The following is a 27,117-nucleotide window of genomic DNA, read 5'->3' as shown; positions in this document are numbered from 1 at the left end:
ACAGTAAACCATAACTGTTTGCTATTCACACTGTCAGTGGATTGTGATTGGCCAAAAAGGTCACATGGTATTGTTTCTTTTCACAGATTGGAGGAGTGCCCAGGAACTTCAGGCACAAACGCTCACATGAATGGAAGTTTGGCAGTGCTGTAAAAGTATTCAGTAGAAGGACAAAAGAGTTCCTTCAGAATAAAGGAGAATGGCTAATAATAATCATAACAACAAGTAACCGTTGTAACCAGGCATCACACTCCTCAAACATCTTATCTCTCTCAGACTTCTGGTTAATTGCAACCTTTTGGGAAGGCCCAAGACTCTCTCACTGTTGACCAGGTGCTGAAGCCTTTTTTCTCTTCCTTCAAGGATCAGCCAACAGCAGTTATCCCCACGAGTTATAGCCAACATTAGTAATCTTAAATAAAAGCAAAGTTTATTTAGCTTCCCATAGAAAATAAAGAACAAAGCCACTATAAAAATAATTATTAAACAGAATCTTCTGTGACGATGTATGATAGAGTGAACCAACCCCACACTGGTGAGGTGAGGGTTAAGGAGTTGTTGTGGACACAGGAGGCCACACCCTCTCCCAGTGGAGGGAGATTTCAAAAGGGAACAACTCAGCTCAGTCTGGGCTGACCGAGCAGGAGGGTGTTACAGACTCCGGTAGAGGAGCTGCCGAGGGTCCTGAAAGCCGGGACTAGGCCCCCCCAGTCAAGCTGCCACAGATCCTCCAGCTGTGGAAGCCACAGATGCTAAACCGCCACAGACAGAAGGAGACCCTCCAGGGAGTGGCCTGAAAGAACTCCAAGGGGGACCCCAAGACAGACCAGTGACACCAGCAGAGGATCCAAATCCAGGTAGGATATGGCCAGGGAGCAGGCATAGGGGCACCCATCTCCTAGGCCACACAATTTGAATGATCGTTTCTCTGGGGCCTGGTTTGGAAACTGGTGGAGCAGGGGGGCCTGGGTTCCCCTACCCACGGTCACGGATTCTCACCCTTTGGGTGATGCAACTGCTGAACCTTGTCGGTAGGTCAGGCTCGCCACTGGGTGATACAATTGCTGAATCCTGCCACTAGGCAAAGTGTCCACTGACTCTCGTCACTGGGCAGCATAGTCTGGCATATTGCCACCAGGTGACACTGCCGGCTTGCACTCAACACCCCCGTTGACAAGATGACCGGACTAAACAGGTAGGCTCTACATTTAGTAACAGGGAATCTGTTACCCAAAAATTCATATTGCCAAAGTCTCCCCTCTTCATTATCCCAAGAAAAGACTGTTTCAGTATCTCTCTAAAAGGATAGTGTCCTTTGCTGTCCAACGAGGGTAACTGTCCAGTTTCCTTCATTCCTTCCTCTCTCTAATGGTAGGTCTACACTGTAATCAGAGACGTGATTGCAGCACATGTAGACATACCCAAGCTAGCTTTAATCTAACTAGTTTGTGTACCAACTTCAGTGACGCTGCAGCAGCATGGACTTCAGTACTAGCTAGCTGCCCTAGTATGTACCCAGGATCTCAGGCACATTTGTACTGCCTGTGGTGAAGCCTGTGTTACTGCAGCTTCCTGCTATTGGTACCTGAACTAGCTAGATGAAAGCTAGCTAAGGGATTCCTACACGTGCTGCATCCGCGCACACCCCGCTGGCAGTGCAGACCTACCCTCATAGCCCTGTGTGCTGGTCTGAGTCCCGGTGCTAAGTGTCTTTGTTAGCATGTTACCATATCTTGAATCCAGGCAGCAATACACACAGCTACATTTATATATCTGGGTTGCCACCTAATCAGAATTCCTTTCATGCAGCTACATAACATCCTTATTTCCTTCTTCTATGCACCACGGATGCAATCTGTAAAATCTTTGGGGCAGAGGATGTCTTTTTGATCTGTTTGTACAGCACCTAGCATAATGGGGTCCTGGTCTATGACTGGAGCTCCTAGGTACTTAAATATATAAATTATCACCCATTTAAAAAAAAGAGAGAGAGAGAGAGAGAGAAAAAAACTTCTTGCAACCATTTTAGCAGGTGAGTAACTTGGTGTTTATGGATAGATTTATGTATTCACGGTAAGTAGGTAGCCCAGAAAATGTAATTTGAACACCTTGGAGGCTTTCAAAGAGTTCCTACCTCACACACAGGGCCTGATTCAAAGTCAATTGAATTAAGGAGTCTTCAATGGATTTTGACTCAGGCCTAAGCTCTTTAGAACCATTTTTCAGAAGTAACATCTCACCCACTATACAGAATACAAAAGGCCAATATATATCATTTGAAAATCCCTGGTGACATGCACTTCTTTAACTACAGGTTGAACCTCGTTAGTCCGGTACCCTCAGGACCTGACTGGGGCCGAACAAGAGAATTTGTCAAACCATGAGAGGTCAATGCAGAGTGCCAGCAGGTCTCCATAGGGGCGAGAAGTAGAGGTGCAGGGGAACCCGCTGCCACCTGGGTCTCGGCCGCCGGCCCCTCACCCAGGGGCTCTGATACCAGCTCCAGTTCCCAGCCGCCGGCCTCTCTCCCAAGGTCCCAGCCATTGGCCTCAGGTCCTCCTCCTCCCTCCTGGAGCTTGAATGCTGTGACTCAGCTGTTCATGGCACTCTGGATGTGCTGGGAGGGAGGAAGAGGAGTTAGTAAGCATGGGGCCACTACTGTGTGAGTGCAGAGGGGGCAAAAGGGAGAGCTTGGTGCCGGTGAATGCTCTGCACCCACTAATTTTTCCCCATGGGTGCTCCAGCCCTGGAGCACTCACGGAGTCGGTGCCTATGCTGGACCACGAACGTTGCCAGACCAGGCAGTGCCTGATTAGAGAGGTTCAACCTGTATTTTCAAAGTCATTACCAATTCCTTGCCTCCAACAAGAACTCTTTTTAAAATACAAAGAAAAGTCATCTAGATTTTGACCTTGATGAAAATTTCACTAGTTATTTCTCCGGGAATCTCCAACTTGCAGTTTAATATTGTACACAGTAGGTTGTGTAAAAGAAGATTTGTTCTGTACAAAGTAGTTTAGTTCCCCATCTCTCCTACTCCACCAAAACAACCCAAGTCATGTTTCCAAGTGTTTTGCTTAAAATAGAGTCCTTAGGGGAGTGCTATGCGGTTGGATGGAGATTTTTAAACAATCAAGCAGTGAAGAAGGGCTTTTCTACGGGTTAAATCTGATTGGTAATTTTGTAAATTGATGTGGAAGGGAGGCATTAGGAGGGAAGAAAAATTGCCCAAGACTAGATCTGGACAAGCAATTTTTTGGCATCAGATCCAGTACTTGCAGGGGGAGTTATGCAATACACCATGATACAGATGAAGTAAGAGAAATCAGATTAGGGCAGATATATTTTTATAACTAATAAAAATAATACTCCCTAAAATCAATGCTTCAAAGTGGATATATCCCTCTCAGACTACTCCTGTACACTTGAGAAAATGGTGGGTCAAAAGAGGCATGTATCATTTGTAAAAATACTGGAGCATTTTAAGAGCAGCTTTGTATTTTAGCTAATTTTCTCTTACATTTTAAAAAGGCAAAATTGGAGTCACTAATCCCGCTAGCCTTATTTAATTGTAACATAACAGTGCTTCTTACTGGAATCCCTTTGCTTGGAATTGAGGTTATGATGATGTTTGTTATGAATTCTAGTATAATTTTGATGGAATCAATACAAAACAAATGCCATTATGTAAAGATTAATGAACACTTGTAAAATGAAGGGATACTTTTTTGTCAGACACTAAAATTGTGATATTTAGGCAGCTCTAATTAGGACCAAAGAGAGCCTAAATGGAAAGAAAATGAGTCTCATCAAACTCAGGTGAAATCAATGGGAGTCTTTTCTATTGACTTCAGTGGTCTTTAGGTCAAGCCATGTAAGCACACCCAAGGATAGGACTGGCAAACCATGCAAGGTTTTGATTCAGATAAGTACTAAGAAGCTCAAAAGTATATCCCAGCTTTGAACTACCCACCACTAACCCTCTCTCTGACTGACAATTCCTCCATCCAACAGGTTTCCAGTAGTCCACAATCTCTTTCTTGCTTCATGATAAGTACACCCACATATGATGTTGCACCCCATAATGCATTATAGAAATATGCTTATGAGTGTAAATATGACATAACTGGAATATGTTTTATGATAGATATGCCATGTAACATCTCTTTGAAAAAGTTATCTATGGAATATATTCATCTTATTTGTATGCATGTATCACTTTTATATCTGAAATTATGAGCGTGGGCTCTATGCTTGTAGGAAGCACATAAGGATTTGGTCAACATAGTGTGAAGGGGTTATCAAGTAATTGGGAGTACTTAACAAGCAATGGACTTTGGGAGACGCCAATCCACATTTGAGCTTTCCTGGGAATGTGGAAACTAACATGTAAACAATGGTGTTGGCCTGCAAAAAGCTAAATCATTCATAGACATGTGACTTGCCCACATGGCTACAGATGCCATCTTGTTGCTGTGATTTTGCACAGGAGAACAAAGAGAGAAAGAATATAAAAGGCTCTGAAAACTCCTCCATTTTGTTTTCAGCTGGCTCAAAAGATACCCTCTCCACCCCAAAGAGATGCCTGAAAGAAACTGGAACAAAGGACAGTAACTATAGGGGTGTGAGTGACTGCTGGACACAGAGTAGGAAGGAGTCTAGTCTGTGAAAGAAGCTTATTGGAACATCTCTGAAGGTGAGATTTACCTGCATTTAGTTTCCTACTGTATTAGGATTAGACTTGCATGTTTTTCTTTTATTTTGCTTGGTAATTTACTTTGTTCTGTCTGTTATTACTTGGAATCATTTAAATCCTACTTTTTATACTTAATCAAATCACTGTTTGCTTATTAATTAACCCAGAGCAAGCAATTAATACCTAGGGGAGCAAACAGCTGTGCATATCTATCAGTATTATAGAGGGCAAACAATTTATGGGTTTACCCTGTGTAAGCTTTATACAGAGTAAAACAGATTTATTTTGGGTTTGGATCCCATGGGGAACTAGGTGTCTGGGTGCTAGAGACAGGAGCACTTCTTGAGCTGTTTTCAGTTAAGTCTGCAGTTTGTGGGGGACATGGTTCAGACCTGGGTCTGGGTTTGCAGCAGGCTAGTGTGTCTGGCTCAACAAGACAGGGTACCAAAGTCCCAAACTAACAGGAAAAATGGGCTCAGAGGTAGTCTCAGCACATCAGGTGGCAGTCACAAGGGGGTTTCTGTGACCCAACCCGTCACACCACAAGTGCATGCCCTGTCATGATTTACTGTTATATTTGATGCCTTCTGCTGTCCCAATAGAGACTGGCCTGCTGAGACCTTGCAACAGATTTGGTCAGAAGTCAATACACACAGAATAATACAACAGGAACAGAACAGACCTTGGTGTATCTGTGAGCTACTCATCCAAAATATACTAACCTTCTACAACACTTTAAGTATTTATTTGAACAAAAACTAAATAATAAACCATTTTTTTGGACTGGTTTGCCAACTGCTAATACTGAGAAATGGAAGACAAAAGATTAAGGACATAAAACTGGAAAATGTAATTTACTCTGAGAAGCCAGATCTAGTATGCCATGAGATACCTATCAGAAGAGTGATCTGCAAGGAGCCGATGAAAAACATTCCAGAACAGCACTTACCAGCAATGACAAAGGGAAAGAGCAAAAGCCAAAATATATTTTAAAAAGGCACAAACACGAAGATCAAGAATGGATAGAACTATTCCTTCTAGTCAGAGGCTCCAGATATGAGCATGCTCCACAATTATGATCACCTTATTATATGTGGAAATAAAAAAGTTATAACACAGATTTGGCGCTTGCGTTCAAGTGTGGACAAACAACCAAAATTTGAGATACTTTTCTAAAGCTTATCCAATCTTCTGGAAAATGCAACACTGGATTGGAAATCTTACGAGAGAGGCTCTCTCGTGATATTTCTGGCATCTTTGCTTCCAGTCCAGCTGGAACCAGGAAATCCAAAGGGATGCAAAAATGAAAGGGATAAAAAAATCTACAGGAATAGTTCAGAACCTTAAAGTCTTGTTTCATTTAGCGTCTAAACAAAGTTTAGTGTTTGAGTGGACATGCCTTATTTTCCTGACCCTCTTCACCTGATCCTAGTACCTCAGGAAGCCACTGAAAAATACGACACAATGTTTTACCCTTTGGAGAAATGAGCTATGGTATATATTCCTTAATAATTAAGGAAAGAAAAAAAGGCACTCTCAAGGGGACTCCATTGTGTTATAAGAAATTCCAAAGACAAAAAAGAAATTAGATGCTCTGAAACTGCACGAGCTAGCATCCAATACAAAAGCAAATGAACATGGCCTTCAAGTAAGTAGGCACTAGGCCTTAGAGAGACTGAGGTAGAATCTCTCTGTACAGAAAGTACAGTAGTTATTACACAAAAATTACCAAGAGCACCAATAGAAGCAATAACAATAGATGCCACTAGTAGAAACTGTTTAAGCCAGGAATCAGGGAAGCATTCAATGGGAAAGAATATTTTAGATTAACAACTGCCAACTCCAAAGCGACAAGGCATGGAAAAGTGCTTCCTGATATTCATGTGTCCTAAAGTGCTCTTTGGTTCCTATTTACAAGATAACTTTATTTCACATTTAAAGTTAACCTAGATTTAAAAACTGAAATAGACGTGGTCTCTGTGTTTACAGCAGACCAAGGAGAAAAGCTTGTTGCATAAAGCCAGCCAGCTTCAATTTTCTTATGCTGTTTGAAGCATGAAATCACTGAGGTTTGTTTCTTTGATTGTTCAGTCTCCATGCGACCGTGTCTGTGGTTCAGTGTTGCAGCTAGGCTGTAAGGCTAAAAAGAGGAATCTTGCCAACATCCTTAACTTTTCAAAATTGTGGCTGCTCATTGCTGGTTGACAAATACATTTAACTAGGTTAAAAATATATATTTTAAGCCATTTTGCGTAATTCAGTTATTACTGATGGGTGAACCTGCAACCCGATCACATGTGCTGACAAGTCAGCATGAAGTTCCAGTGACTTAAATGGGACTCCACACATGTTGGGGTCTCTGCCCATGGAAATCACACTGCAGGATCAAGGCCAAGGTTCAGAAAACATTTCAATAAGCATCCTAAGCCCACCAACAGTGCATCTACACTGCAGTGTGCTTCCCAGAGTCGGTAGACAGACACCTGCTAGCTCATACTCACAAAACTGTCAGCTTCCCAACCCCCAGCCTTGTGAAAACATGGCCAAATTCACCCAACTTAAACAAGGAAGTGCAAATGACTACAAACGCCTGCGCAGACCCTGGGAGACTGTGACCCTCCTGCCTGATTATTTTCCATCCCATGTTGATTGTCAGAACTTCTTGTATGGAGGTGGTAGTGGGAAGCCTGCTGGCATACTGTTTGGTACCAGTGACCTACTGTAGTGAATTCAGTAGATGCTGATGAACTGTGATGATGATAAACAGGAGGTCTATCTGCTTCCGCAGTCTGTATATCTCCAGCACAAGTTCCACCATGGTGCCATTGAACAGATGGAGTAAGAAACCAGGGAGCATCAGCTTGGAGATGCACGTGATTGGTACACATTATCTGAAGCTTTAAAAATATATATATTTGTCTCTGATTCACAATGAAGTTCTGAACTAATCAGTACAGGCTCTCTCATTTCCTAACAACAACATTAATGATGAATTTGTTGGTCTTAATGTTGATGGCATTAACGTGTCTGATGGTATATATGTCACAATTCAGCAATAACATAGGGATGATAGTAAAAAAAAAATTAGAGCAAGCCACATCGTAAAGATAAACTGAAGTGCGTTAAGCACAAGCCAGTGTCAGATTGAGGCTCACAGTACAAAGAAAAACTTGAGGCGCTCTCTCTCTCTGCCTCCCTGAACTCCCTAATGCTCAGGAGGTACACATCCACTGTGCCGTTCCTTAAGAGAAAGCAGCATGCCCTCCCCTCCTTTGCCAATGTATACCTTTGTGAGGAAGGCAGGCAACAGTACCACTGATGCCTTCCATTAGGAGAGGTCAGCTTTAAATGGTGGCACTGCATTGGAGCCCCAGCATGAGTATAAAAGCTGCCAAGGTGCCGTACTATCCCCCTAATGTTGAGCGATATGATGTGCAGTGAATAGCCCCCCTGGTTGCTGTACTTCAATACAAAATATTGGTAATAATAATAGAACTGAGTGCCATAAACTGGAAAGCTGATCATTAAAATGATTTTGTCTAAAGATTTTTTAAAAAGTCCTAATAAAGCCAATCAAGTACCATATTGTCTATGGTACCATGTTAGAAGATTTGATAGAAATGTAAAACCTTAATAAAAATCCCCATAGAAAAAAGATTTAGATTTGCTTTGCAAGCAGTTCAGTTTTCCTATTGCAAACATAATGACTGGCCCTCAGGCTCACAGAGTTTGGTTTGGAAAAAGGGGGAGTAAAGGGGATTGAGGGATGCAGATGTGTTTCTAGGCTCTTACAGCATTTAAGGTTTTCAAAGAATTAGATCAATGATATTCAGTGACTAATGGCAGGATATTTAATGGGTTAGAAATGCTGTTCATTATGCAATCAGAACAAAAATAAGTTATACACTACACTAACAAACACCTCCCATATGGAATACATGAAAAGCTTGTGAACGAGATAATAGTCCAAATTTAAAATATTTGTAATACTTAATACATGCTTTAAAAAATTAAAAGTTTATTTTGCAATTAACTGGAGCCTTTTGCAAACTTGACTGTGCTACTTGGACTTTTTGCAGAAAAATTAAGTGTGCAAGAGTGCATGTGAAGAGGGGAAGAAATGCTTTTCTCCATCTTTATTACTAATATATTCCTACTTTCCATATGTAGGAGACAAATAGTTTGGCCTGTCATCCCTAAGAAAATCTTCCCCTATGCTATTTTGTGGATGTGCTGTTATCTCATAATGCACACGTGTGCGTGTATGTGGAGGGGTGAGGAAGGATGTTGGGTGAGGAGACATAAGAAGCTGAACAAAAATGGCTCATTGTGTAGAAATCTGTTTGTAAGGCTGTGTCAGCACTTGTGTTCTTCCCTAGGTACATGTCCATGTACTGCTCACACATGTACCCCGTACATACATGAAGTGTCCACATATGTTGTGCAGGGCATGGATATACGCTGTGCACAGGCATATACCCACGTCCATGCTACCCTTTTTCTAGTATGTGAAAGTAGTGTTACATTTCAGGCAGTATCCCAGAGTCCTTTGTGTCACAGGAGACATTCTGGGAAGTGCCTTGCTGCAAGTTGCTGGTACTGTATGCCGCATTCTCACATTTGGCAAAGGCAGCTCCCAGTCATCTCTCCCTTCTGCCAAACGGAGTTGAAGACAGGGAGCAAGTCCATGATGATGTGATTTTCCTCCTGCTACTGCACACAGGACAAATGTGGCGCAGTACCAGATACCCCATAGTAGGAAGATGTCTATAATGGGGGATAATCTGACCCCGACATTAGGTCCTATCTTAATCTCTTATAACTATTGCTAACTCTGGATTTTATCCATAGAAATGTCCAGTCCCTTTTTGAATCTTGCTAAATTCTTGGCCTCAGTGACTTCCTGTAGCAAAGAGTTCCACAGTCTATTTGCTGAGTGACAACGTGACAAATGGAACACCAGACAAGCATTACCTCATTGGAATACTCTTGTTGGCTAGCCAAGAACTGAAGGTAGGATTCTGTTATTTAGCCAGTAGTGAGAGCTATGCCCTAGCAGGGGAGGACTTCTCTGGAGTTCATTCCATTTGGATTCTATTACCTGGCAAGGAAGATTTCTCTTTCTGAAGGACGGCAAAATGTCAATCTTATAGCAGGTATATAAAACCCAGGCTGAATGGAGTTTCTTAGCAGATGCAGGAAGTTGGTTGGTTCCTTAAACTTTCCATAGACTTTAGTCTTTTCATTCCTCTTAACTAAATCCTAACTTTGCCTTCTCAGAGGTGATGAGTTTCATATAGGATTTATTCACACTACTTTTTATAATCTGTTCCCTTCCCACTAATCCACTATCAGATGCTGTCTGCAGCCCTATGTACACTGACCAATCTCTTATATTGCCTGAAGAGAGAATTTTCCCAAGGTTCCTGAAAAACCACTTGGCCATGTACACAATTTCCAGCTAAGGGAATGAATAAAGCCTCAGGAATTAAAAAGTCTAGCTGAGGAACAGTTTTGTGCATGCAGAGAAGAAGAAGATTGGAATTTGAAGATTATCCCTTTGAACCAAATGTCAAGCCGATATTATGTTATCACCAAGTCTGCTATCCATTGGTTCTTACTACAGAAACAAGCACATATGTTAATTGATTATATCTTACCTGTTGGATCTGTAGATACTTGCAATAATTTAAATTATTCTTATCTCCTCTCTTTCTCTGACAATAACTTAGGACAATGTGAAATGCTCTTAACTGGTTTGTTATTAGTATCTTGAAATATGAAATCTACCAAAACCAGACAAGATTGGTTGTGTAACAGAATAAACTCCTATACAATTAGCTCAATTTAAAAATGTTTTCTCCTAATGGGATTATGTTCTGTAAATGATCTTGTTACTATGGCAACTACCACAAAAACCTCACCATGTTATCAGTTCAATAACAACCATTGCACCTGTGCATCATCATTTCTTTCTGTGGTTTCTGTTTTCACTTTTTAGATATCAGTATAGATGTAAAGACAAAAAAATGTGACCTAGAAAAGATGAGGCATTGTTTCAACTAATTTTGCAGACAGCATCATACTAGTACTTTTCCTATATTTGCTTCTCTAATTAAAGATGTAATTGGGCAATTAAGTTATTTTGCAGAATGGGGTGAATTTGCCCTCAAATGTGCTTGCTTTAAAGAAAACATATTAAACTAACTTATTGCTGCAGAATGCAAGATATGGTTCATAATAAGTTTAGAGTGTGGTTTTGCTCTGAAACAGAACCATGTAAAAAGATCTGTTCTTCAACAGATCTTTTTCTAGCATGTACTCATAGTCAGAGTAATAGGGAGATAAGAAGGGATATGGTAAAATGAGACCCAACCCCCCCCCCTTAAGTTATCTTGATGGGATGAGAAGCAACCTGTCTCTCAACGCCCATGGTATTACCCAGAGGAATACGCTGGGGTTGTTTCCCCAGCTGTGGGAAGGAGTGGGACACTAGTAACTCCAGGGGACTTCCTTTCCCCGATCTACCTAGTTAGGCTACACCAGCAGGGCATTGCCCATGGGGTCCCGAGAACACTCTGGGATTGGGTTTAAGGCAGACCCAATTACCCTCCCTCTTGAGGAACATCACAGCTGCTTGTGAGATTCCAGGACTGAAACCTGAATACTGGAGACTACGGCAAAGGATCTTCCAAATCACCTCGCCCTCTTGTCACATTACCTCCTGTCCAGTTGCTCCTGTTACCCATGTCAATCCGTCTGTGAGGTGGAGTGCTCCCACCTAGTTACCAGATATGTTACTTATTGGTAATCTACCCCTAATGGGGAGTGCTGGATGAAGTAGGAGGCCTGCATGAGTGCTGTCAACAGGAAAAATGTGTCCTTTGTGTTTGTTGAGAAGTAGACATAAAGTAGCATGTCAGCTGCAAACTGAAACCATTGAACACTGTGTCACAATTTCTCAGGAATCCTTCTAGTACAAAGTAAGGAAAAAATTCAGCACTGTGGAACTCTGTAGCTGGAGGTTTTGGGTGATGAGGAAGAGCAACAGGCATCTTTCAGAGAGGAATTGCAGAGGGCATTCTGTCTAACTCTTGCCAGGTCTGTTAGGTGGATTAAACAGCATCTCATGATCAACTGTGTAAAAGACAGCTCATAGGCCTGATCATATTAGAATGGACATTTTATCTGTGCCTGGTGTCCTGAAGAGATTGTCCATCAATTGCCTGGACACTAGCTGAGCCATGCTCAGGTTCAAACCCTATTTCCTTTACACTTCTTCCTCAACAGTATCCAGAATATTCTCCCTTCCACAGTAATATGCCACAAACATTTAAACTTGAGGCGAGGAGGGGGAGGGGAAAGCTGATCAGAAGCAGTAGAACTATAGAAAAATATTCTGGTTTTAATAGAGCCTTTTCCCCAAAGCTTTTTTCCCTCTGGCAGATGGCTATTGAGGCTTTTTTATTTTTCTTATATAAATTCACAGATTTTAAGGCCAAGAAGGACCATTATGATCTTTATTACGGACATTAAGGGACGTTCAAATTGCAGAGCAATTTTCTCATTGCCATGACTCAGCATTTGCTTGCACTTTGATTATACTTCTGTTAGTTAATTTCTATTGCTTTCCTATTCATTATTTAGAGAGGATGGATGATCTTGTGATTAAGGCAATAGCCTGAGATTCAGGAGATCTCTCAGAGCTACCACAGAATTCCTGTGCCACCTTGGGCAAGTCACATGTCTTTCCTTTTGCCTCTGTTTCCCTTTTCACCCTATGTCTGTCTGGTTTATTTAGATTGCTAATTCTTCAGGGCAGGGACTCTCCTACTCTGTATCTGTTCTTTGCCTAGCACAGTAACATCCCAATTTCAGTTGGGACTTTAGGCATTACTATAGTACAAACACAGTATTTTTTGATTTGTGTAATGCTCCCGTTCTTACCCTTCATTTCGCCCTCAGAGCCCCTGCACTGAACTGATTTGTCCTTCTGTATGAGACACAGACATGGTGCCTTCCTGAAGAGAAAACTCCTTCCCCTTCTCCTGCCTTAGGCAGGTGAGGGCTGCTTGAGAGCTCTTGCATTAGGGGCCTCAATAAGCTGCTTTTGTAGCTCCTGCCCAGACACCAAGACATAAGGGCCACCATTTTGAATTGATAAGTGCCCTGATTTTCAGAGCTGCTCAACGCTCCCCTCTCCCATTCAGTTGTGAGTGCTCAGGGCAAATATAAGTGCTTAAATATGGATTTAAGCATCTAACTTTGAAAGCCCAAGTTTGAAATCATTGGCCCAAGACATTAGGAGTGCTAGTCCAGCCTTCTTTTTCAGAGAGCTGGGCCTGAAACAAAACCTTGGATCTGAATATACCTGAACACTGAGGAATTTTTCATCTGGTTCTAACCTTGGTGACTGAGGAGCACATCTAATTTTTTAAAAAAAATTTATGATGAATAATTACCATAGTATGACAGGGATACTGCACCCAAGCAGCCACTTAGCTTGGAAAAACTGCTGCTCAGTTTCAGACATAATTACCAAATGACATTAAGAAGTGGCGAACTGTTTTCTCCTAAAACATGACTCCTATTGATTACCCTGCATTAATACAGAATAATTGCATGAGACAGCAAAATACTCAATCAATCTACTGGCATATGAGGAATGGTCATTATTTCTACAATGATGTCCATTAAGATGGACAGAAAATGATTTGTTGCCATGACTTATTGCTCAGTCACTTTCAAGGTTTCTAAACAATGGTGGACAGGAGAGATTTTCAGGTTATCAACCTTTAGCCAAGAACTTCAAATGACAGAGAGAAGGAAAGAGGCAAAGAGCACTTCAGAACATAGCAGTGCATGACATTCTGAGATTATTAAGTTTTCATTCTGAGCATTAAACATTAACCAATAAACCTGAAGATAAACGGTAAGGAATGGAAGAAGAAATTGTTTTGTTTCAACTGAATTCCTTGACAAGACATTTTGATTCTGAAATATTTTAATTTAGAGGTTCTTGATAGTCGGTGGAGTTATCAAATACCAAATGCTAATTAGATCATAAGCCTTAACTAGCTGGACTGAAATGCCAAAAAAATTAAAGGTTATTTAATCATCACAGCAATAACAGTTCCAATCGGAAGAAAACTCATGTACGTGCACAAACAGAGTAAAACTACACTAACTGCTTTAATACAAAGTACCATGGAATCCATGTTCAGAGTCTTGTGGCCACAGTAGAGGTCTGGGAGTCCAAAGAACTAGATTCTTCACTAAGCTGTTCCAGAGATATCTGGTATGAACTTGGGCAAACTCCTTCCCAGCCCTGTGCTTACCTGCCCCAATCTCCCCTACTCCATGGAACAGAGCTAGGCTTTGTATCACACATAGGGTAAATCCTCAGCTCGTGTTCAGTGAAGCTCTACTGAAATCAGTGGAACTACCCTAATTCACACCAGCTGAGGATCTGGCCTAGGAAGTGCACATCTCTTACAAAGCCTCCCAAGATCTTTCCCCTGTTCTCATGTGAAGTGGAACCAACTATTCGAGAACCCTCCATATGCACAGGGAAGGGGTGAGGATAGAGAATCCAGTTAAGGAATTACACATGGCACCACTGAAATTAAACTACCTCTGAGATGGATCTGTAATGAGATGGATGACTGTGTTTTCCTGTGAACCTATCCTGTCAACAGGTGTTGATCATCTTGGGAAACATTCAGTCAGTCCTGGTGATTCATGGTTGCAGGTAGCTTGTTAACTCCACCTGGCATAAGGAAGCATGGGAGTGGCCCTTTGAAGAGAAAAATCTAGGTTGAACAATAGACAAATTCAAGGAGATAGCTGGGGATAGGATTTGGGTTACACATTGATTATACATTTCTTTGGAAATAATGCATAATGCCAGGATGGGAGTAAGTCTTGACCCTATACAAGGTGTGTTGACTGTGATTAGAGCTGACTGGGGAAGACAGTTGCTTACAGGCCTGAAACAACTATTTCAAACACACCAGCACTGCAGAACAGACGAGAGCAGAAAATTAAGAAAATATATCTATTGGAAATAGGTAGATATAATAAAATTACTAGAAGAATGAGAAATATATGTAAGAAGAGAAATGCAAGTATTTTCCTTGTGAATTCTATATTGGTCTAGAACCCATGAAATCTTCATCAAAATTGCACTATATTCAAACCATTTTCAGTAAAAATGAGACTACTTTCAAGGAAGTTTGTTTTCACTGTGAAAATGTGAAATTTCATGGTTATTCAAAATTTCAAGATGTACAAAGAGCAAATACTATATGAAAATTCCCCACAATTTTGCACAGCTTTAATAAATACCCAATCCAGAATTATCACTAGCCTAAGGTCCTCATTTCACAACTGATTCTGCATGAGTGTGCCCCTGCTCTAAGGCCCTTGCTCTTGTGAAAGCATTTAATTATTTTTTTTTAATGGCTAATGCAATTCTTAGATGTTTAAACAGGCGAAACTTGAGTTGAAGTTATTTTACATATGTATTTAGCACTGGTGCGACTGCTGTTGAAAAACTGTGTCTAGTTCTGGTGTCCACAATTCAAAGATATTTATAAATTGGAGAGGGTTCAGAGAAGAGCCCCAAGAATGATTAAAGGATTAGAAAACAGCCCTTATAGTGATAAACACAAAGAGCTCAATCTATTTAGCTTAACCAAGAGAAAGTCTATAGGTACCTACATGGGGAGCAAATATTTAATAATGAGTTCGTCAATCTCACGGAGAAAGGAGTAACACAGTCCTGTGGTTGGAATTTGAAGCTAGACAAATTCAGACTGGAAATAAAGTGTACATTTTTAACAGTGAGAGTAACTGACCTTTGGAACAACTTACCAAGAGTCGTGGTGGAGTCTTCATCACTGACAATTTTTAAAATCAAGATTGGATGTCTTTCTAAAAGATATACTTCAGGAATTATTTTGGTGAAGTTGTCTGGCTTGTGTGCCTGTGGTCTCGATTATTACAATGATCCCTTCTAGCCTTGAAATCTATGAATCTGTGAAAATGAAAGTTGATACTATATAATAGTTACCCTAAGAATACTTTAAATTGCAATTATTTCTATTCTGAACGTGTTTGAATGTTAAAAATTCTATACTACACACAGAACAAAATCAGTGGCACCTTTTCCAGACTGTGACCCCATTTTCCATAGTGGGACCCCCTCTGGAACCCCCTTCCATGGGCAGGGTAGTCATGACCTCCTGACATCTGTTTGCAGCTCCCAACTTGAAAACCCCAGATCTGACTATCTCTGAATTTCAAAATAAAAAATGGATCCAGATGTAATCTTCACAACCAGGCTTCATCTCCCCTGAATACCAGCATCAACAATTGATGAACTTGTGCCCATTCAAAGAATGTATTTGTCTTTCTGGGTCTTTGAGTAATAAGGGTGATATGTGCATGGTGTGTACTGCCATTCTACTGTAGATACCTCCTTTGCAATGCACCATTGAAGACCTGAATCATCTGTGATCAACTGTCCATATTTAACCATAGTGTTCTGACAGTCTGATTTGTTAAAAACTGATGCAAATGTCTTGTAAGTCATTTGTATTCAACAATCCATTCTTAAAGGTTTGTTTGAGATGTTTGATGCAAACCGGGAGAGAAAACAAAACAATTTAATAATAAAGCATTTCAGAGTTATGTTTAGAATAAACATATCAGAATATGACTCTGATATTAGGAAAGTTTTTCTGTCATATGAACCATGTGTTTATTTAGGGTTACCATACGTCCGGATTTCCCCGGACATGTCCGACTTTTTGGTACTCAAATCCCCGTCCGGGGGGAATTGCCAAAAAGTTGGACATGCCCAGGGAAATAGGGAGGCAGCATAAGCCAGGGTCCGCCCAGCCCCAGCACAACCCGTCGGGTCTGCAGCGCAGCCCAGCCGCCCGGCTACATTGTAGTGAGCTCGGGCGGGGGAAGGGGGAGAGGCACAGTTGCAGAAGGCGGCAAAGGGGCCGCTGCTACCCCTGGAGGCCGGGCGGACCGCGCGCCCCAACCGAGCCCGCAGGACCATGGGGAGGCCGGGCCCAGCCAGCGGCTCGGGCTTCCCTCGCGGGCGGGGACTCCCCGGCCACTGGGGGACCCTTCCTGCGGCCCTGTCACCCCGCGCAGCAGGAAGGAGGCTGCGGCATGGGGCAGGGAGTGTGGCGTGTGCCCGGGCTGCAGGGACCCGCGCTGTCCCGGTCGCCGCTGAGCATCCGAAGCCCCCGCCAGGCAGAGGCTGCCGGGTGAGCGGGGGAGCAGGGCAGGCGGGGGGGTGCAGAGGCTGCAGGGTGAGGAGGAGGAGGGCAGACGGGGGTGCAGAGGCTGCGGGGGGGGGGGGGAGTGCAGGGGCTGCAGGGTGAGGAGGAGCAGGGGGGCGCAGGGGCAGGGCAGGCGGTGGGGTGTAGAGGCTGCAGGGCGAAGAGGAGCAGGCAGGCAGGGGCATAGAGGCTGCAGGGGCAGGGGGGTGCGGGGGCAGGGCAGGCAGGGGGCGCAGGGGCTGCAGGGCCAGTGGGGAGCAGGGGGCACAGAGGCTGCAGGGGCGGGGGGTGCAGGGGCTGCAGGGCGAGTGGGGAGGAGGGAAGCACTTAGCAACCCCCAACCAAGATCAGAGTGGGAGGGAGGAGGAGGAATGCGGGGTGCTCAGAGGAGGGGGCAGAGTTGGGGCAGAGACTTTGGGGAAGGGGTTGGAATGGGGGCGGGGAAGGGATGGGGTTGGGGCGGGGCCGGGGGCAGGGCCAGGGGCAGGGCCGGGGAAGGGGCGGAGTTGGGGCGGGGCCAGGGGCGGGACTGGGACCCCATGGAGTGTCCTCTTTTTTAAATGTTTGAATATGGTAACCCTAGTTTATTATCACTGAATCACCTAATATGGTCAAAAGAAGCTCAACAGCTAGGTTCAGCCAGAGAAACTATATTTCAGTAATGGAGGAAGTGATTCCAGTTATATATAGACATATAGCCAAACGTGCAGTGTTTAATATCTTGTATATGTTATATATATTGTATATTACATGCCACTTTGCTGGTAATTTCCACATCATAAAATGCAGAGCTATGTGATACTATACACCTTTAGCCACCTATTCTCTGTGCACTATAAAAACTATTTTTAACAATCCATATAGATGCCTTTTTCTCCCACCTGTCAAAGAAAGGTTTGCTGTTTTCCCACAAATGTGAATTCATCCCCCAAAATTATACCAGTCTGAATGACAACATGATCAATATTCAGTCCTGCACCAGTGACATTTTAAGGTCAGATACTTGCAATACTTCAGGGCCAGAAACAAGAGATTTATACGATTGGAAAGAGGGAAATGTCAGCTTTCAATGGGATATGCAGCACATCCTTAGTGGAAATGTCCCTTAGACTCCTTCAGTTGGTCTTAACTGGTTTCTGTTTGTCTTGTGATAATTTCTATTGGTCTCTGTTGGATTCTGCTGGAGAACAAATAGCTCCAGGAGTCTGCAGAACAAATGATCAGTTGCTCTCTTCCAAAAGCTATCTGATCAAATTGGAGCCAGTAAAACTATTCAACTGGAATTTCTGAAAGGGTTGCTTTTACCTGGAAGATTCCAAGATATCAGATTATAAATATTATGTATAGGTTGTGTGTTTAGAGGCTTCTAAAAGCTTTAGTTATAATCTTCCATTCCTTCTGAGTCCTGTGCTGTGTCTTTACAGGCAAAGAGATATAAAAATAGTAATCTTGATTTTAAAAAACAACCACTAAAACATTTCCAATATAGTTTTCAGTATACCATGTAGCAATTACCCAGGCAAATACGGTGCTATTGGCACTAGTCTGAAAGAACCTGTATAACTTAGTCATACTCATCCCAAATCACATACAATAAAACTTTTATAACATAACATAAGCTCCCTTTCATCTGTCTTTCTATCCAACTGTAAACAAAACAGGTGGAGCATTTGTGACCTTTGAGATGAAAAACTCTAAAATATTCATTATTTTATTAGTATTAAAAAGAGTAACTTTAAGAAAACCCAATGTCATCAAATTGGTTTCACGTATTTTTGATCGCTATTGTCAGAAATGTTGGGGCAAAAGATAGAACTGTTTGGCTCCCTTTAGTCCCTGGTAGCACAAGTTTCATGACCATGCTAAGTACAAATTTAAAGAAAGCCTTATAATATTTATTTACACGATTAGTTTGATAATCTTGTCTGGAATATTTTCTTGGTAATGACTGTATTTATTTACCTGATAAACCATACTGGCCCCACAAATATCATTATAATCTAGCTGGTTCTTTTCATTCCTTCTGTTTTAATATGTCAACCTGCCACGTTCCATCCTACCTTTCACAGAAATTGATTATTCTCAGATATTTTAACATTTGGATCGAAGTCATTCCAGTATTATCTTTCTTTCCCATGTTTACACATGTAGTGTATATGACCCCAGAAAAAGTTTAAAGTTCACTCCGAGGTTGCTAGGTTGATAGTGTCCTGCCTTTATTGGCCATTGATCAGACAAAGAAATGATGAGATGCCCCACAGATCATCATGAGAAGCTATTAAGGGGGGAAATAAGTGTCTAAATTACAACCACATATTTTCAGGAACAAAAAACTGTATAACTTAATTGAGGGATTTTTTTGTATAAAAAAGAACATGATAAGCAACTATGAATTGTCAGACAATAATTGCACCAGGTTTCAATGATTTAATGACATGAGAGTTAATCTCAAGTAGCTATTATTTAAGGCATCTCTTATTTTTTAAAATGCCATTGAAGCAGGGCCTTTCAAAATGTCATCAGGGCAGATTTTTGTAGAAATATCTGCAGAATAGGCTGACCTAAATGAAAACTTCAATGAAGCTTCTGGCAAACTTATAGATCTTTTGACTGACAAAACATCCATGAATAAAATTTGGCATCATATATGTATATGTATATATATATATGGAGATATACCTAGCTCATAGAACTGGAAGGACCCCAAAAGGTGGTCAAGACCAGGCCCTGCCCTCACTAGCAGGACTAAGTACTGATTTTGCCCCAGATCCCTAAGTGGCCCTCTCAAGGATTGAACTCACAACCCTGGGTTTATCAAGCCAATACTCAAACCACTGAGCTCTCCCTCCTCCTAACATTAGAGCTCTGCATTATGAGATAGTCTGGGTACTACTATCTCTGATAGTGTACTTCACTCCTCTATTCAAGTACCAAAGGGTTGGTAAACCTAAAGTGTCTCTCTTGACATAGCTCTAGGATGTTTCTTCTTAATCTCAGGCATGTTGGGGTTGGTTTATGTGCTGAACCTGGTCAGTAGATATTTCTTATGCATTTTTATATTAGCTAGTGTAACTGCAAATGATAATTATTATTCATATATATGTCTAACAATACCATATGGTAGTAACTCCCACAGGCTAATTATATGTTGTATAAAATACCCATTTTTCATAGAATTGTAGAAAGGTAGGGCTGGAAGTAGGGTGACCAGACGTCCCGATTTTATCGGGACTGTCCCGATATTTGCTTGTTTGTCCAGCGTCGTGACTGATGTTAGGTTGGGACGCTGGACAAAAAAGCAATTTTGCCCTCCTCTCCAGTGCTCTCGCCCCCCCCCCGTGCCGATTCTGCCCCTCCTTCTCCCATTGGATCCCTCCCCAAATCCCTGCCCTGGCCTCGCCTCTTCCCCTAGCAAGACACCCGCATTCCTCCTCCTTCCCAGGCTTGTGCGCCGCTGATCAGCTGTATGGCGGCGGCGCAAGCGCTGGAGGGAGGCCACTGGACACCAGCATGCGTGGGATGTGAGGGGGATGGAGGGAGGAGGAAAGGGGAGTGGAGGGAGGAGATGTGGAGGGGGGATGGAGTGGAGGGAGGAGTGTTGGGCATCTTCCAAGAGCGTGGGAGGGGAAGGGAAAGTTGCCGTGGCTGCTGGGTGCTAGCTGGCCATGGCCTGGGCTGCGCGCAGGCAGCGGCTGGGGCTCGCTCCGGCCCAGGTGGGCAGCGCGGCCCGGGGGTGTGGGCCGCCAGAGACACGCAGCGGAGAGGAGCTGTGGGGGCGAGACTTGTCCCAGGCGGGGTGGCCGGCGGACAGGGGCGAGGAACCGGCTTGGGTCCCCCGAACCGATAAACTTCCCCGCCGCTGCCGGGGAGCCCTGCGCCTCTCCTGTTTGGCTGCACTCCAGCGGCTCGCCCTGCCAGGAAGGAGCCGCTGGAGTGCAGCTGAGTGTGAGAGGTGCGGGGCTCCCCGCCGGTGGCGGGATGCTCCGCATGTGCCCAGGGCTAGCTGGGGAGCAGGAGGCTCTGCGGGGAGAGCAGCGCGTGCGGCTGGGGCGCTGTGTGCGATCTGGCGGTGTGGCCGGGGCCTGCTAATGCCCCCGGCCCCTGCTCCGCCTCCCCTTGTCCTGATATGTCATCCCTTTGATCTGGTCTCCCTAGGTGGAAGGGACCTTAAAAAGGCCGTCTAATCCATTCCCCCATGCTGAGGCAGGATTAACATCCTTGACAGATGTTTGTCTAACCTGTTTTTTAAAACCTCTAAAGTTGGGGATTCTACAACCTCCCTAGATACTCTATTCAACTGCTTAACTATCATTATAGCTTTGATGTTTTTCTTAATATTTAACCTAAATCTCCCTTATTGCAAACTAAGCCAATTACTTCGTGTCCTGGCTTCAGTGGATATGGACAACAATTGATCACCATCCTTTATATAACAAACTTTTTACATATTTGAAGACTGTTATGTCCCTCCTCAGTCTTCTTTTCTCTAGACTAAACATGCCCAATTCTTTCAACTTTTCGTCATAGGTCACGTTTTCTAACCTCTTATTTTTAAATCTGAAACCTTTTAATTTCATTGGGTGCCTCCTTCTTGTACTAGGGCAGTGGTGGGCAACTTGCGGCCCATCAGGGTAATCTGATTGCGGGCTGTGAGACATTTTCCTGATGTTGACCGTCCCCAGGCACGGTCCCTCGCAGCTCCCCAAACCAGTGAACCCTCCAAGACTGGAATAAATCTTAGGGAGGCAATTTGTCTCTGGTGTGATTCTCTAGCTCCTGTAGCCAACTCCTCTATTGCAAGAATCCACTGGATTGTCATCCTTTCAGCAGAGGTAAAAGGGACTTTCTGGCCCAAGTTCAGTAAAAATTAATTGGCCCTTTCAGCAAGTGTAAGGAGTGGAAGCCCTGTGTCACAACCAAACTCAAACTTGGCTGATGCAAAGCCTTTTGTACCAACACTGCCTGTTCATAGAAACCTGAAAACAGGCCCATTTCAAAAGTTATTTTTAAACTTGGCTGCACACATTTCACACAGTTCTAGTTAAAATACTTCGCATACACTGCGGCAGAAAAATTGCAGGGTTTCAATGTGTGGATGAGATGATGGTGTTCACAGCGTGGGATTTAAGTTTATTAGGAACTGGGGAATGTTTTGGGGAAGAAGGAGCCTATAGAGAAAGGATGGGCTCCATTGAAGCCAAAACAGAACCAGACTGCTGGCATGTAAAATTTAAAAAGTCAGAGAGAAGTTTTTAAACTATGGGCTGGAGGAAAGCTAACAGGCGCAGAGGCACACATGGTTCAAACAGACACATCCTTTAAAGGGGATACCCTATATTCTAATAAAGAGTAGAGGATGGAGGTTGATAAAGTACAGGTAGGAACTGAAGAGAAACAGTCAAATGGAAGAGTCCCATTCAATCATGTGAAGGCAGAAAAGTAAATATTGACAAATTTTGTAAGTGCTTGTATACAAATACACTAAGTCTAAATATCAAGAGGGGTAAACTTGAGAGCCTGGTATTAAATGAGGATATTGACATAATAGGCATCACAGAAGCTTGGTGTAACAATGATAATCAAAAGGACATGGTAATACCGAGGTTCAAAATGTATAGGAATGACAGACACGGTTGCACTAGTGGCACATATGTGAAAGAAAGCATAGCGTCAAATATTGTAAAAATCTTAAATGAATCAAAATGTACCATACAATCTCTATAGATAGAAATTCCATTCTTGAATAAGTGTATAGCTATAGGAATATACTACCGACCACCTGACCAGGATGGTGACAGTAATTGTGAAATGCTTAGGAAGATTAGAGAGGCTACACAAATAGAAAATCCAAATAATAATGGGGATTTCAACTATCCCCATATTGACTGGGAACATGTCACCTCAGGACAGGATGCAGAAATAAAATTGCTAGATACCATTAACGACTGCTTCTTGGAGTAGCTACTCCTGGAACTCACCATGTTTTACGCTCCTTATGCCATGTAACATATCTCTGTAAAGGTTATGATCTACTGAATATATTCATCCTATTTGTATGCATGTGTCATTTTTGTACTTGAAGTTATGAATATTGGCTGTGTACTTGTTTGATTTTAAGTAGCCTTAGTAAAGCATTTGGTCAGCTTCTTGAGAAAGGAATGTGCAAATTAAGTGCCCAATCAAGAAACATTTAATGAACAATGGATCTTGGAAGACTCCAATCCACATAAGAAGTCTTCCTGGAGACGTTCAAAATAGCATGTGGGCAATGGCTGCTGCCTGTAAAAACTGAGTCATGCACGGACATGTGACTTGCTCATGTGACTCCAAAACTCCATTTTGGAGCTGGACTTCGCATAGGAGAGAGGAGGGGGTCTCCACCCAGAAGAGAAAGTCTATTTAAGCCCTTGGGAGACCCCTCCATTTTGTCTTCAGCTGGCTCAAGAAATAGCCTCTCCACCCCCAAAGGTTACAGGAAAGAGACTGGAACAAAGGACAGTAACCACAGGGGTGGTAGTGATTGCTGGACCCAGAGTAGAAGAAGGCTAGTCTGTAAAAGAATCTTACTGAAATATCTCTGAGGGTGAGGTTTTATCTGTAATCAGTTTTCTTACTGTATTATGCATAGACTTGCGTGTTTTATTTTATTTTGTTTGGTAATTTACTTTGTTCTGTCTGATATTACTTGGAGCCACTTAAATCCTACTTTTTGTATTTAATAAAATCACTTTTTATTTATTAATTAACCCAGAGTAAGTATTAATACTTGGGGGGGGGCAAACAGCTGTGTATATCTCACTATCAGTGTTATAGAGAGCGAACAATTTATGAGTTTACCCTGTATAAGCTTTATACAGGATAAAACAGATTTATTTGGGGTTTGGACCCCATTGAGAGTTTGGCATCTGAGTGTTAGAGACAGGAACACTTCTTAAGCTGCTTTCAGTTAAGCCTGTAGCTTGTGTGGGACGTGGTTCAGACCTGGGTCTGCGTTTGTAGCCAGCAAGTGTGTCTGGCACAACTGGGCAGGGTTCTGGAGTCTCAATTGGCAGGTAAAGCAGGGGCAGAAGTAGTCTTGGCACATCAGTTGGCAGCCCCAACAGGGTTTCTGTGATCCAACCCATCACACCCACCACAGTAGCATTTAACTTCAAAAAAGGGAACTACACAAAAATGAGGAGACTAAATAGAAATTAAAAGAAACAGTCACAAAAGTGAAATGCCTGCAAGCTGAATAGAACCTTTTTATAAACACCAAAAACAGGTGCATGTATGCCCCAAATAAAACAAAAACAAAAAAAAACAGTAAGATGATAAAAAAATGCCATCATGACTAAACAACAGAGTAAAAGAGGTGGTTAGAGACAAAAAGTCATCTTTTAAAAACTGAAAGTCAAATCCTACTGAGGAAAATAGAAAGGAACATAAATCTGACAAGTCAAATGTAAAAGTATAATTAGGCAGGCCATAGGCAGTGTGTGACTCTTGCATTTGGGGAGGCTGGGTGACAGCGCCAGAAGCTCCCTATAAGTAGGGGTGCCACCAGCACCCAGACCATGCCCCACCCCACTTCTTCCCCTGAGACCCCCATCCACCTGCCCCCTCCCCCAAGCCCTCTACTCACTCCTCTCCACCCCCTCCCAAGGCTCCCCCCGCTCTCTCCTCTCCACTGTCTGCCCCTGCCCCACTACCTGCCGCTCACTCCTCTCCACCCCACCCCCAAATCTCCCCTGCCCACTGCTTGCTCTTCTACGCCCCCTCCCGAGTCCCTTCCCACCTGCTGCTCACTCCTCTCTGCCCCTCCTCTCCATCCCCTCTCCTGAGCCCCCTCACCCACCATGTGTTCCTTTCTGCCCCCTCGTGCCTTAAGGGTGAGCAATGGGGGAGGACCTCGGGGGAAGAGGTGGAGAGGGGATGGTGCCTCAGGGGGAAGAGGCACAGTGTGGGCAGGGCAAGGGGGGGAAAAGGCTGAGTGGGAGTGGGGCCTTCAGGCAGAGTGAGGGAGCACAGGCGGGCAGGGCCGGCGCAACCCATTAGGCGACCTAGGCAGTCGCCTAGGGCACTAACATTTGGGAGGCGGCGGCCGCCCTGGTCATCGTCGGTATTTCTTGGGCGGGACCTTCCGCCGCCTCTGTCGGGAGCGGCATTTCGGGGGCGGGACCTTCCGCCCCCTAGGGCGGCAAAAAAGCTGGCGGTGCTCCTGCAGGCGGGGCAACAGTCCAGGCATTGGTGGCCCCCCAACTTCTCAGGAGCTTCCGGCAACAGTGCTCAGGAACTTTGTGGGAGGGGAGTTGATCCCCATTATCAGCTTCCCCGCTGTGCATTGCAGCCCCTGCCTCTGTGCCTGCCCAAGGCTTGCAGTTTGGGGGTGGGGAGTGAGAAGGCAATGCTTCCCCCTGTCTCTCCAAACTATGCCCATGTTACAAAGTGGGGGTGGGGCATGGCCCCCTGTCCACCCTTGGTTCCGGCATCCTTGGTCTGAATGTGAATTTGGGAGCCTAATTTTAAGCAGCCAGGTTAACAATTTTTTGCCCAAGCCTTAGAATTCCTCAGGGACCTGAAATTTTTATGATAGTTTGAAACATTCTGAAATAGGTTTCAAAAGCAGGAAAAATAATATTGGTCCAGAGATTTTACAATGTGAGTGGGAACAAATGGCAGTGCTATAAAGAAGAAAGCTACTGCTGCTGGTTTGGAATAGTTATGAAGTATTTAGCATATATCACCCCTAAGGATGATTATCTTTCTGTCATGAGCATAAGACAGATAACTCATAAGCCAGTTTAATCTTTTCTCATAAGTACAAGGGAGGTAACACGATAGCTCTTCAGAGGTTTAATGTATTTATTCTATGGGAATGGATTTTTATGATGATGATGATGATGATGATTGTTTACAAGGGACCAGTTTTTAACCTGAAATCATGCAGGGTTTTTGGCTAATGCAAAGTAGCGTTATGTGATCTCAACAGTTCTGTGTTCGTTTGCTGGGTTAAGCTTTTTATTTTATTTGCATTATGTTTGCTACAATAAAACAACAATAATCCAGAGAAACCAGCTGAATAAGGCAATGCATACAGATATGCATTTCCATAGTCGGCCTTACAGTGTGTGTGCATGCCCTGGTGTTCTTTGGGTATATTTGTGGATGAAAACCACTCCATAAAAAAAAATTCCTCAATATTATGGACCTTTTTTTCTATAGCTGAAATCACACTCGCTTTTATGATAACACAAACACAAATCGGAGGTGGAAACCACAAAATATTATAGTTTGCATAAAACCTGCATTTTCCCCCTTTTTTAAATTTCATAAATTATGCAGATTTCTTAAGGGTTCAGGGAAGCCATTTGCACACACCCTATTCACATATAGAAAAACATTATATGCTCAGTAGTGCAACCTATGGGGGAAAATTGAATACTTTATAATCCTGAAAACAGTTCTTCAGTATATATATAAGTGACTAAGAAGCCACTGTGATGGCTTTAGGGGGCTCTCCTAAATCCATGCATTAAGTGATTTATTTTGTGTAACCACAATGTAGCCGCCTCTTGGCAGACCAAACGCTCATTACATTCAACAGCAAACTCCCACAATAGGGGTCAGATCAGGCCCATTGTCAGAGAAACTAGGAAGCCTGCATTTCAGATTTCATAGGAAGGCAATGTTGCTAACATACAGGATTAAGTGAACCTTTCAACTAATAATAATACTTAGCTTTTACAGGACTTTTTATCAACAGATCACAAAGTGATTTACAAAGGAGGTCAGTATAATTACCTCCAGTTTACAGAAGGGGAACCTGAGACACAGAGCTGCAAAGTGATTTGCCCAAGATCACCCAGCAGATCAGTGGCAAGGGTGGGAATGGAACAGATATCTCCTGATTTCTAGTCCTATCCACTAGGCCACACTGCATCCCTTGACATAATTTTATACTGGCTTATAAATCCTTTTTGGGGACACTCATTTATGTTTAAGAATGACTTATTTTGGTTTACTTTAAACCTCTTCCCAACTGACATACACTAAACTGAATAATCCTGGTTTAAACCACAATAAAAGTATCCATACAATGATTTGCACAGGATTAACTAGATCAGTTTAAAACTACAT

The 27,117-nt window shown here is 43.0% G+C and overlaps 1 long non-coding RNA gene across 1 annotated transcript in view; it reads right to left on the bottom strand.

Moving 5' to 3' along the window:
• Positions 1-13,732: 13,732 nt before the first annotated feature.
• LOC117871564 overlaps positions 13,733-27,117 on the bottom strand; it is a 65,702-nt gene continuing 52,317 nt past the window's right edge. The window contains exons 2-3 of the long non-coding RNA XR_004644281.1: positions 15,572-15,734; positions 13,733-14,492 (exon numbers count right to left, since the gene is read on the bottom strand). This is a non-coding gene — a long non-coding RNA (uncharacterized LOC117871564). The remainder of the gene's footprint in view (positions 14,493-15,571; positions 15,735-27,117) is intronic.

This window comes from Trachemys scripta, chromosome 2 (assembly GCF_013100865.1).
Source record: "Trachemys scripta elegans isolate TJP31775 chromosome 2, CAS_Tse_1.0, whole genome shotgun sequence".
Taxonomy (NCBI): Eukaryota; Metazoa; Chordata; order Testudines; family Emydidae; genus Trachemys; species Trachemys scripta.
This window is presented reverse-complemented; position numbering and strand designations above follow the sequence as displayed.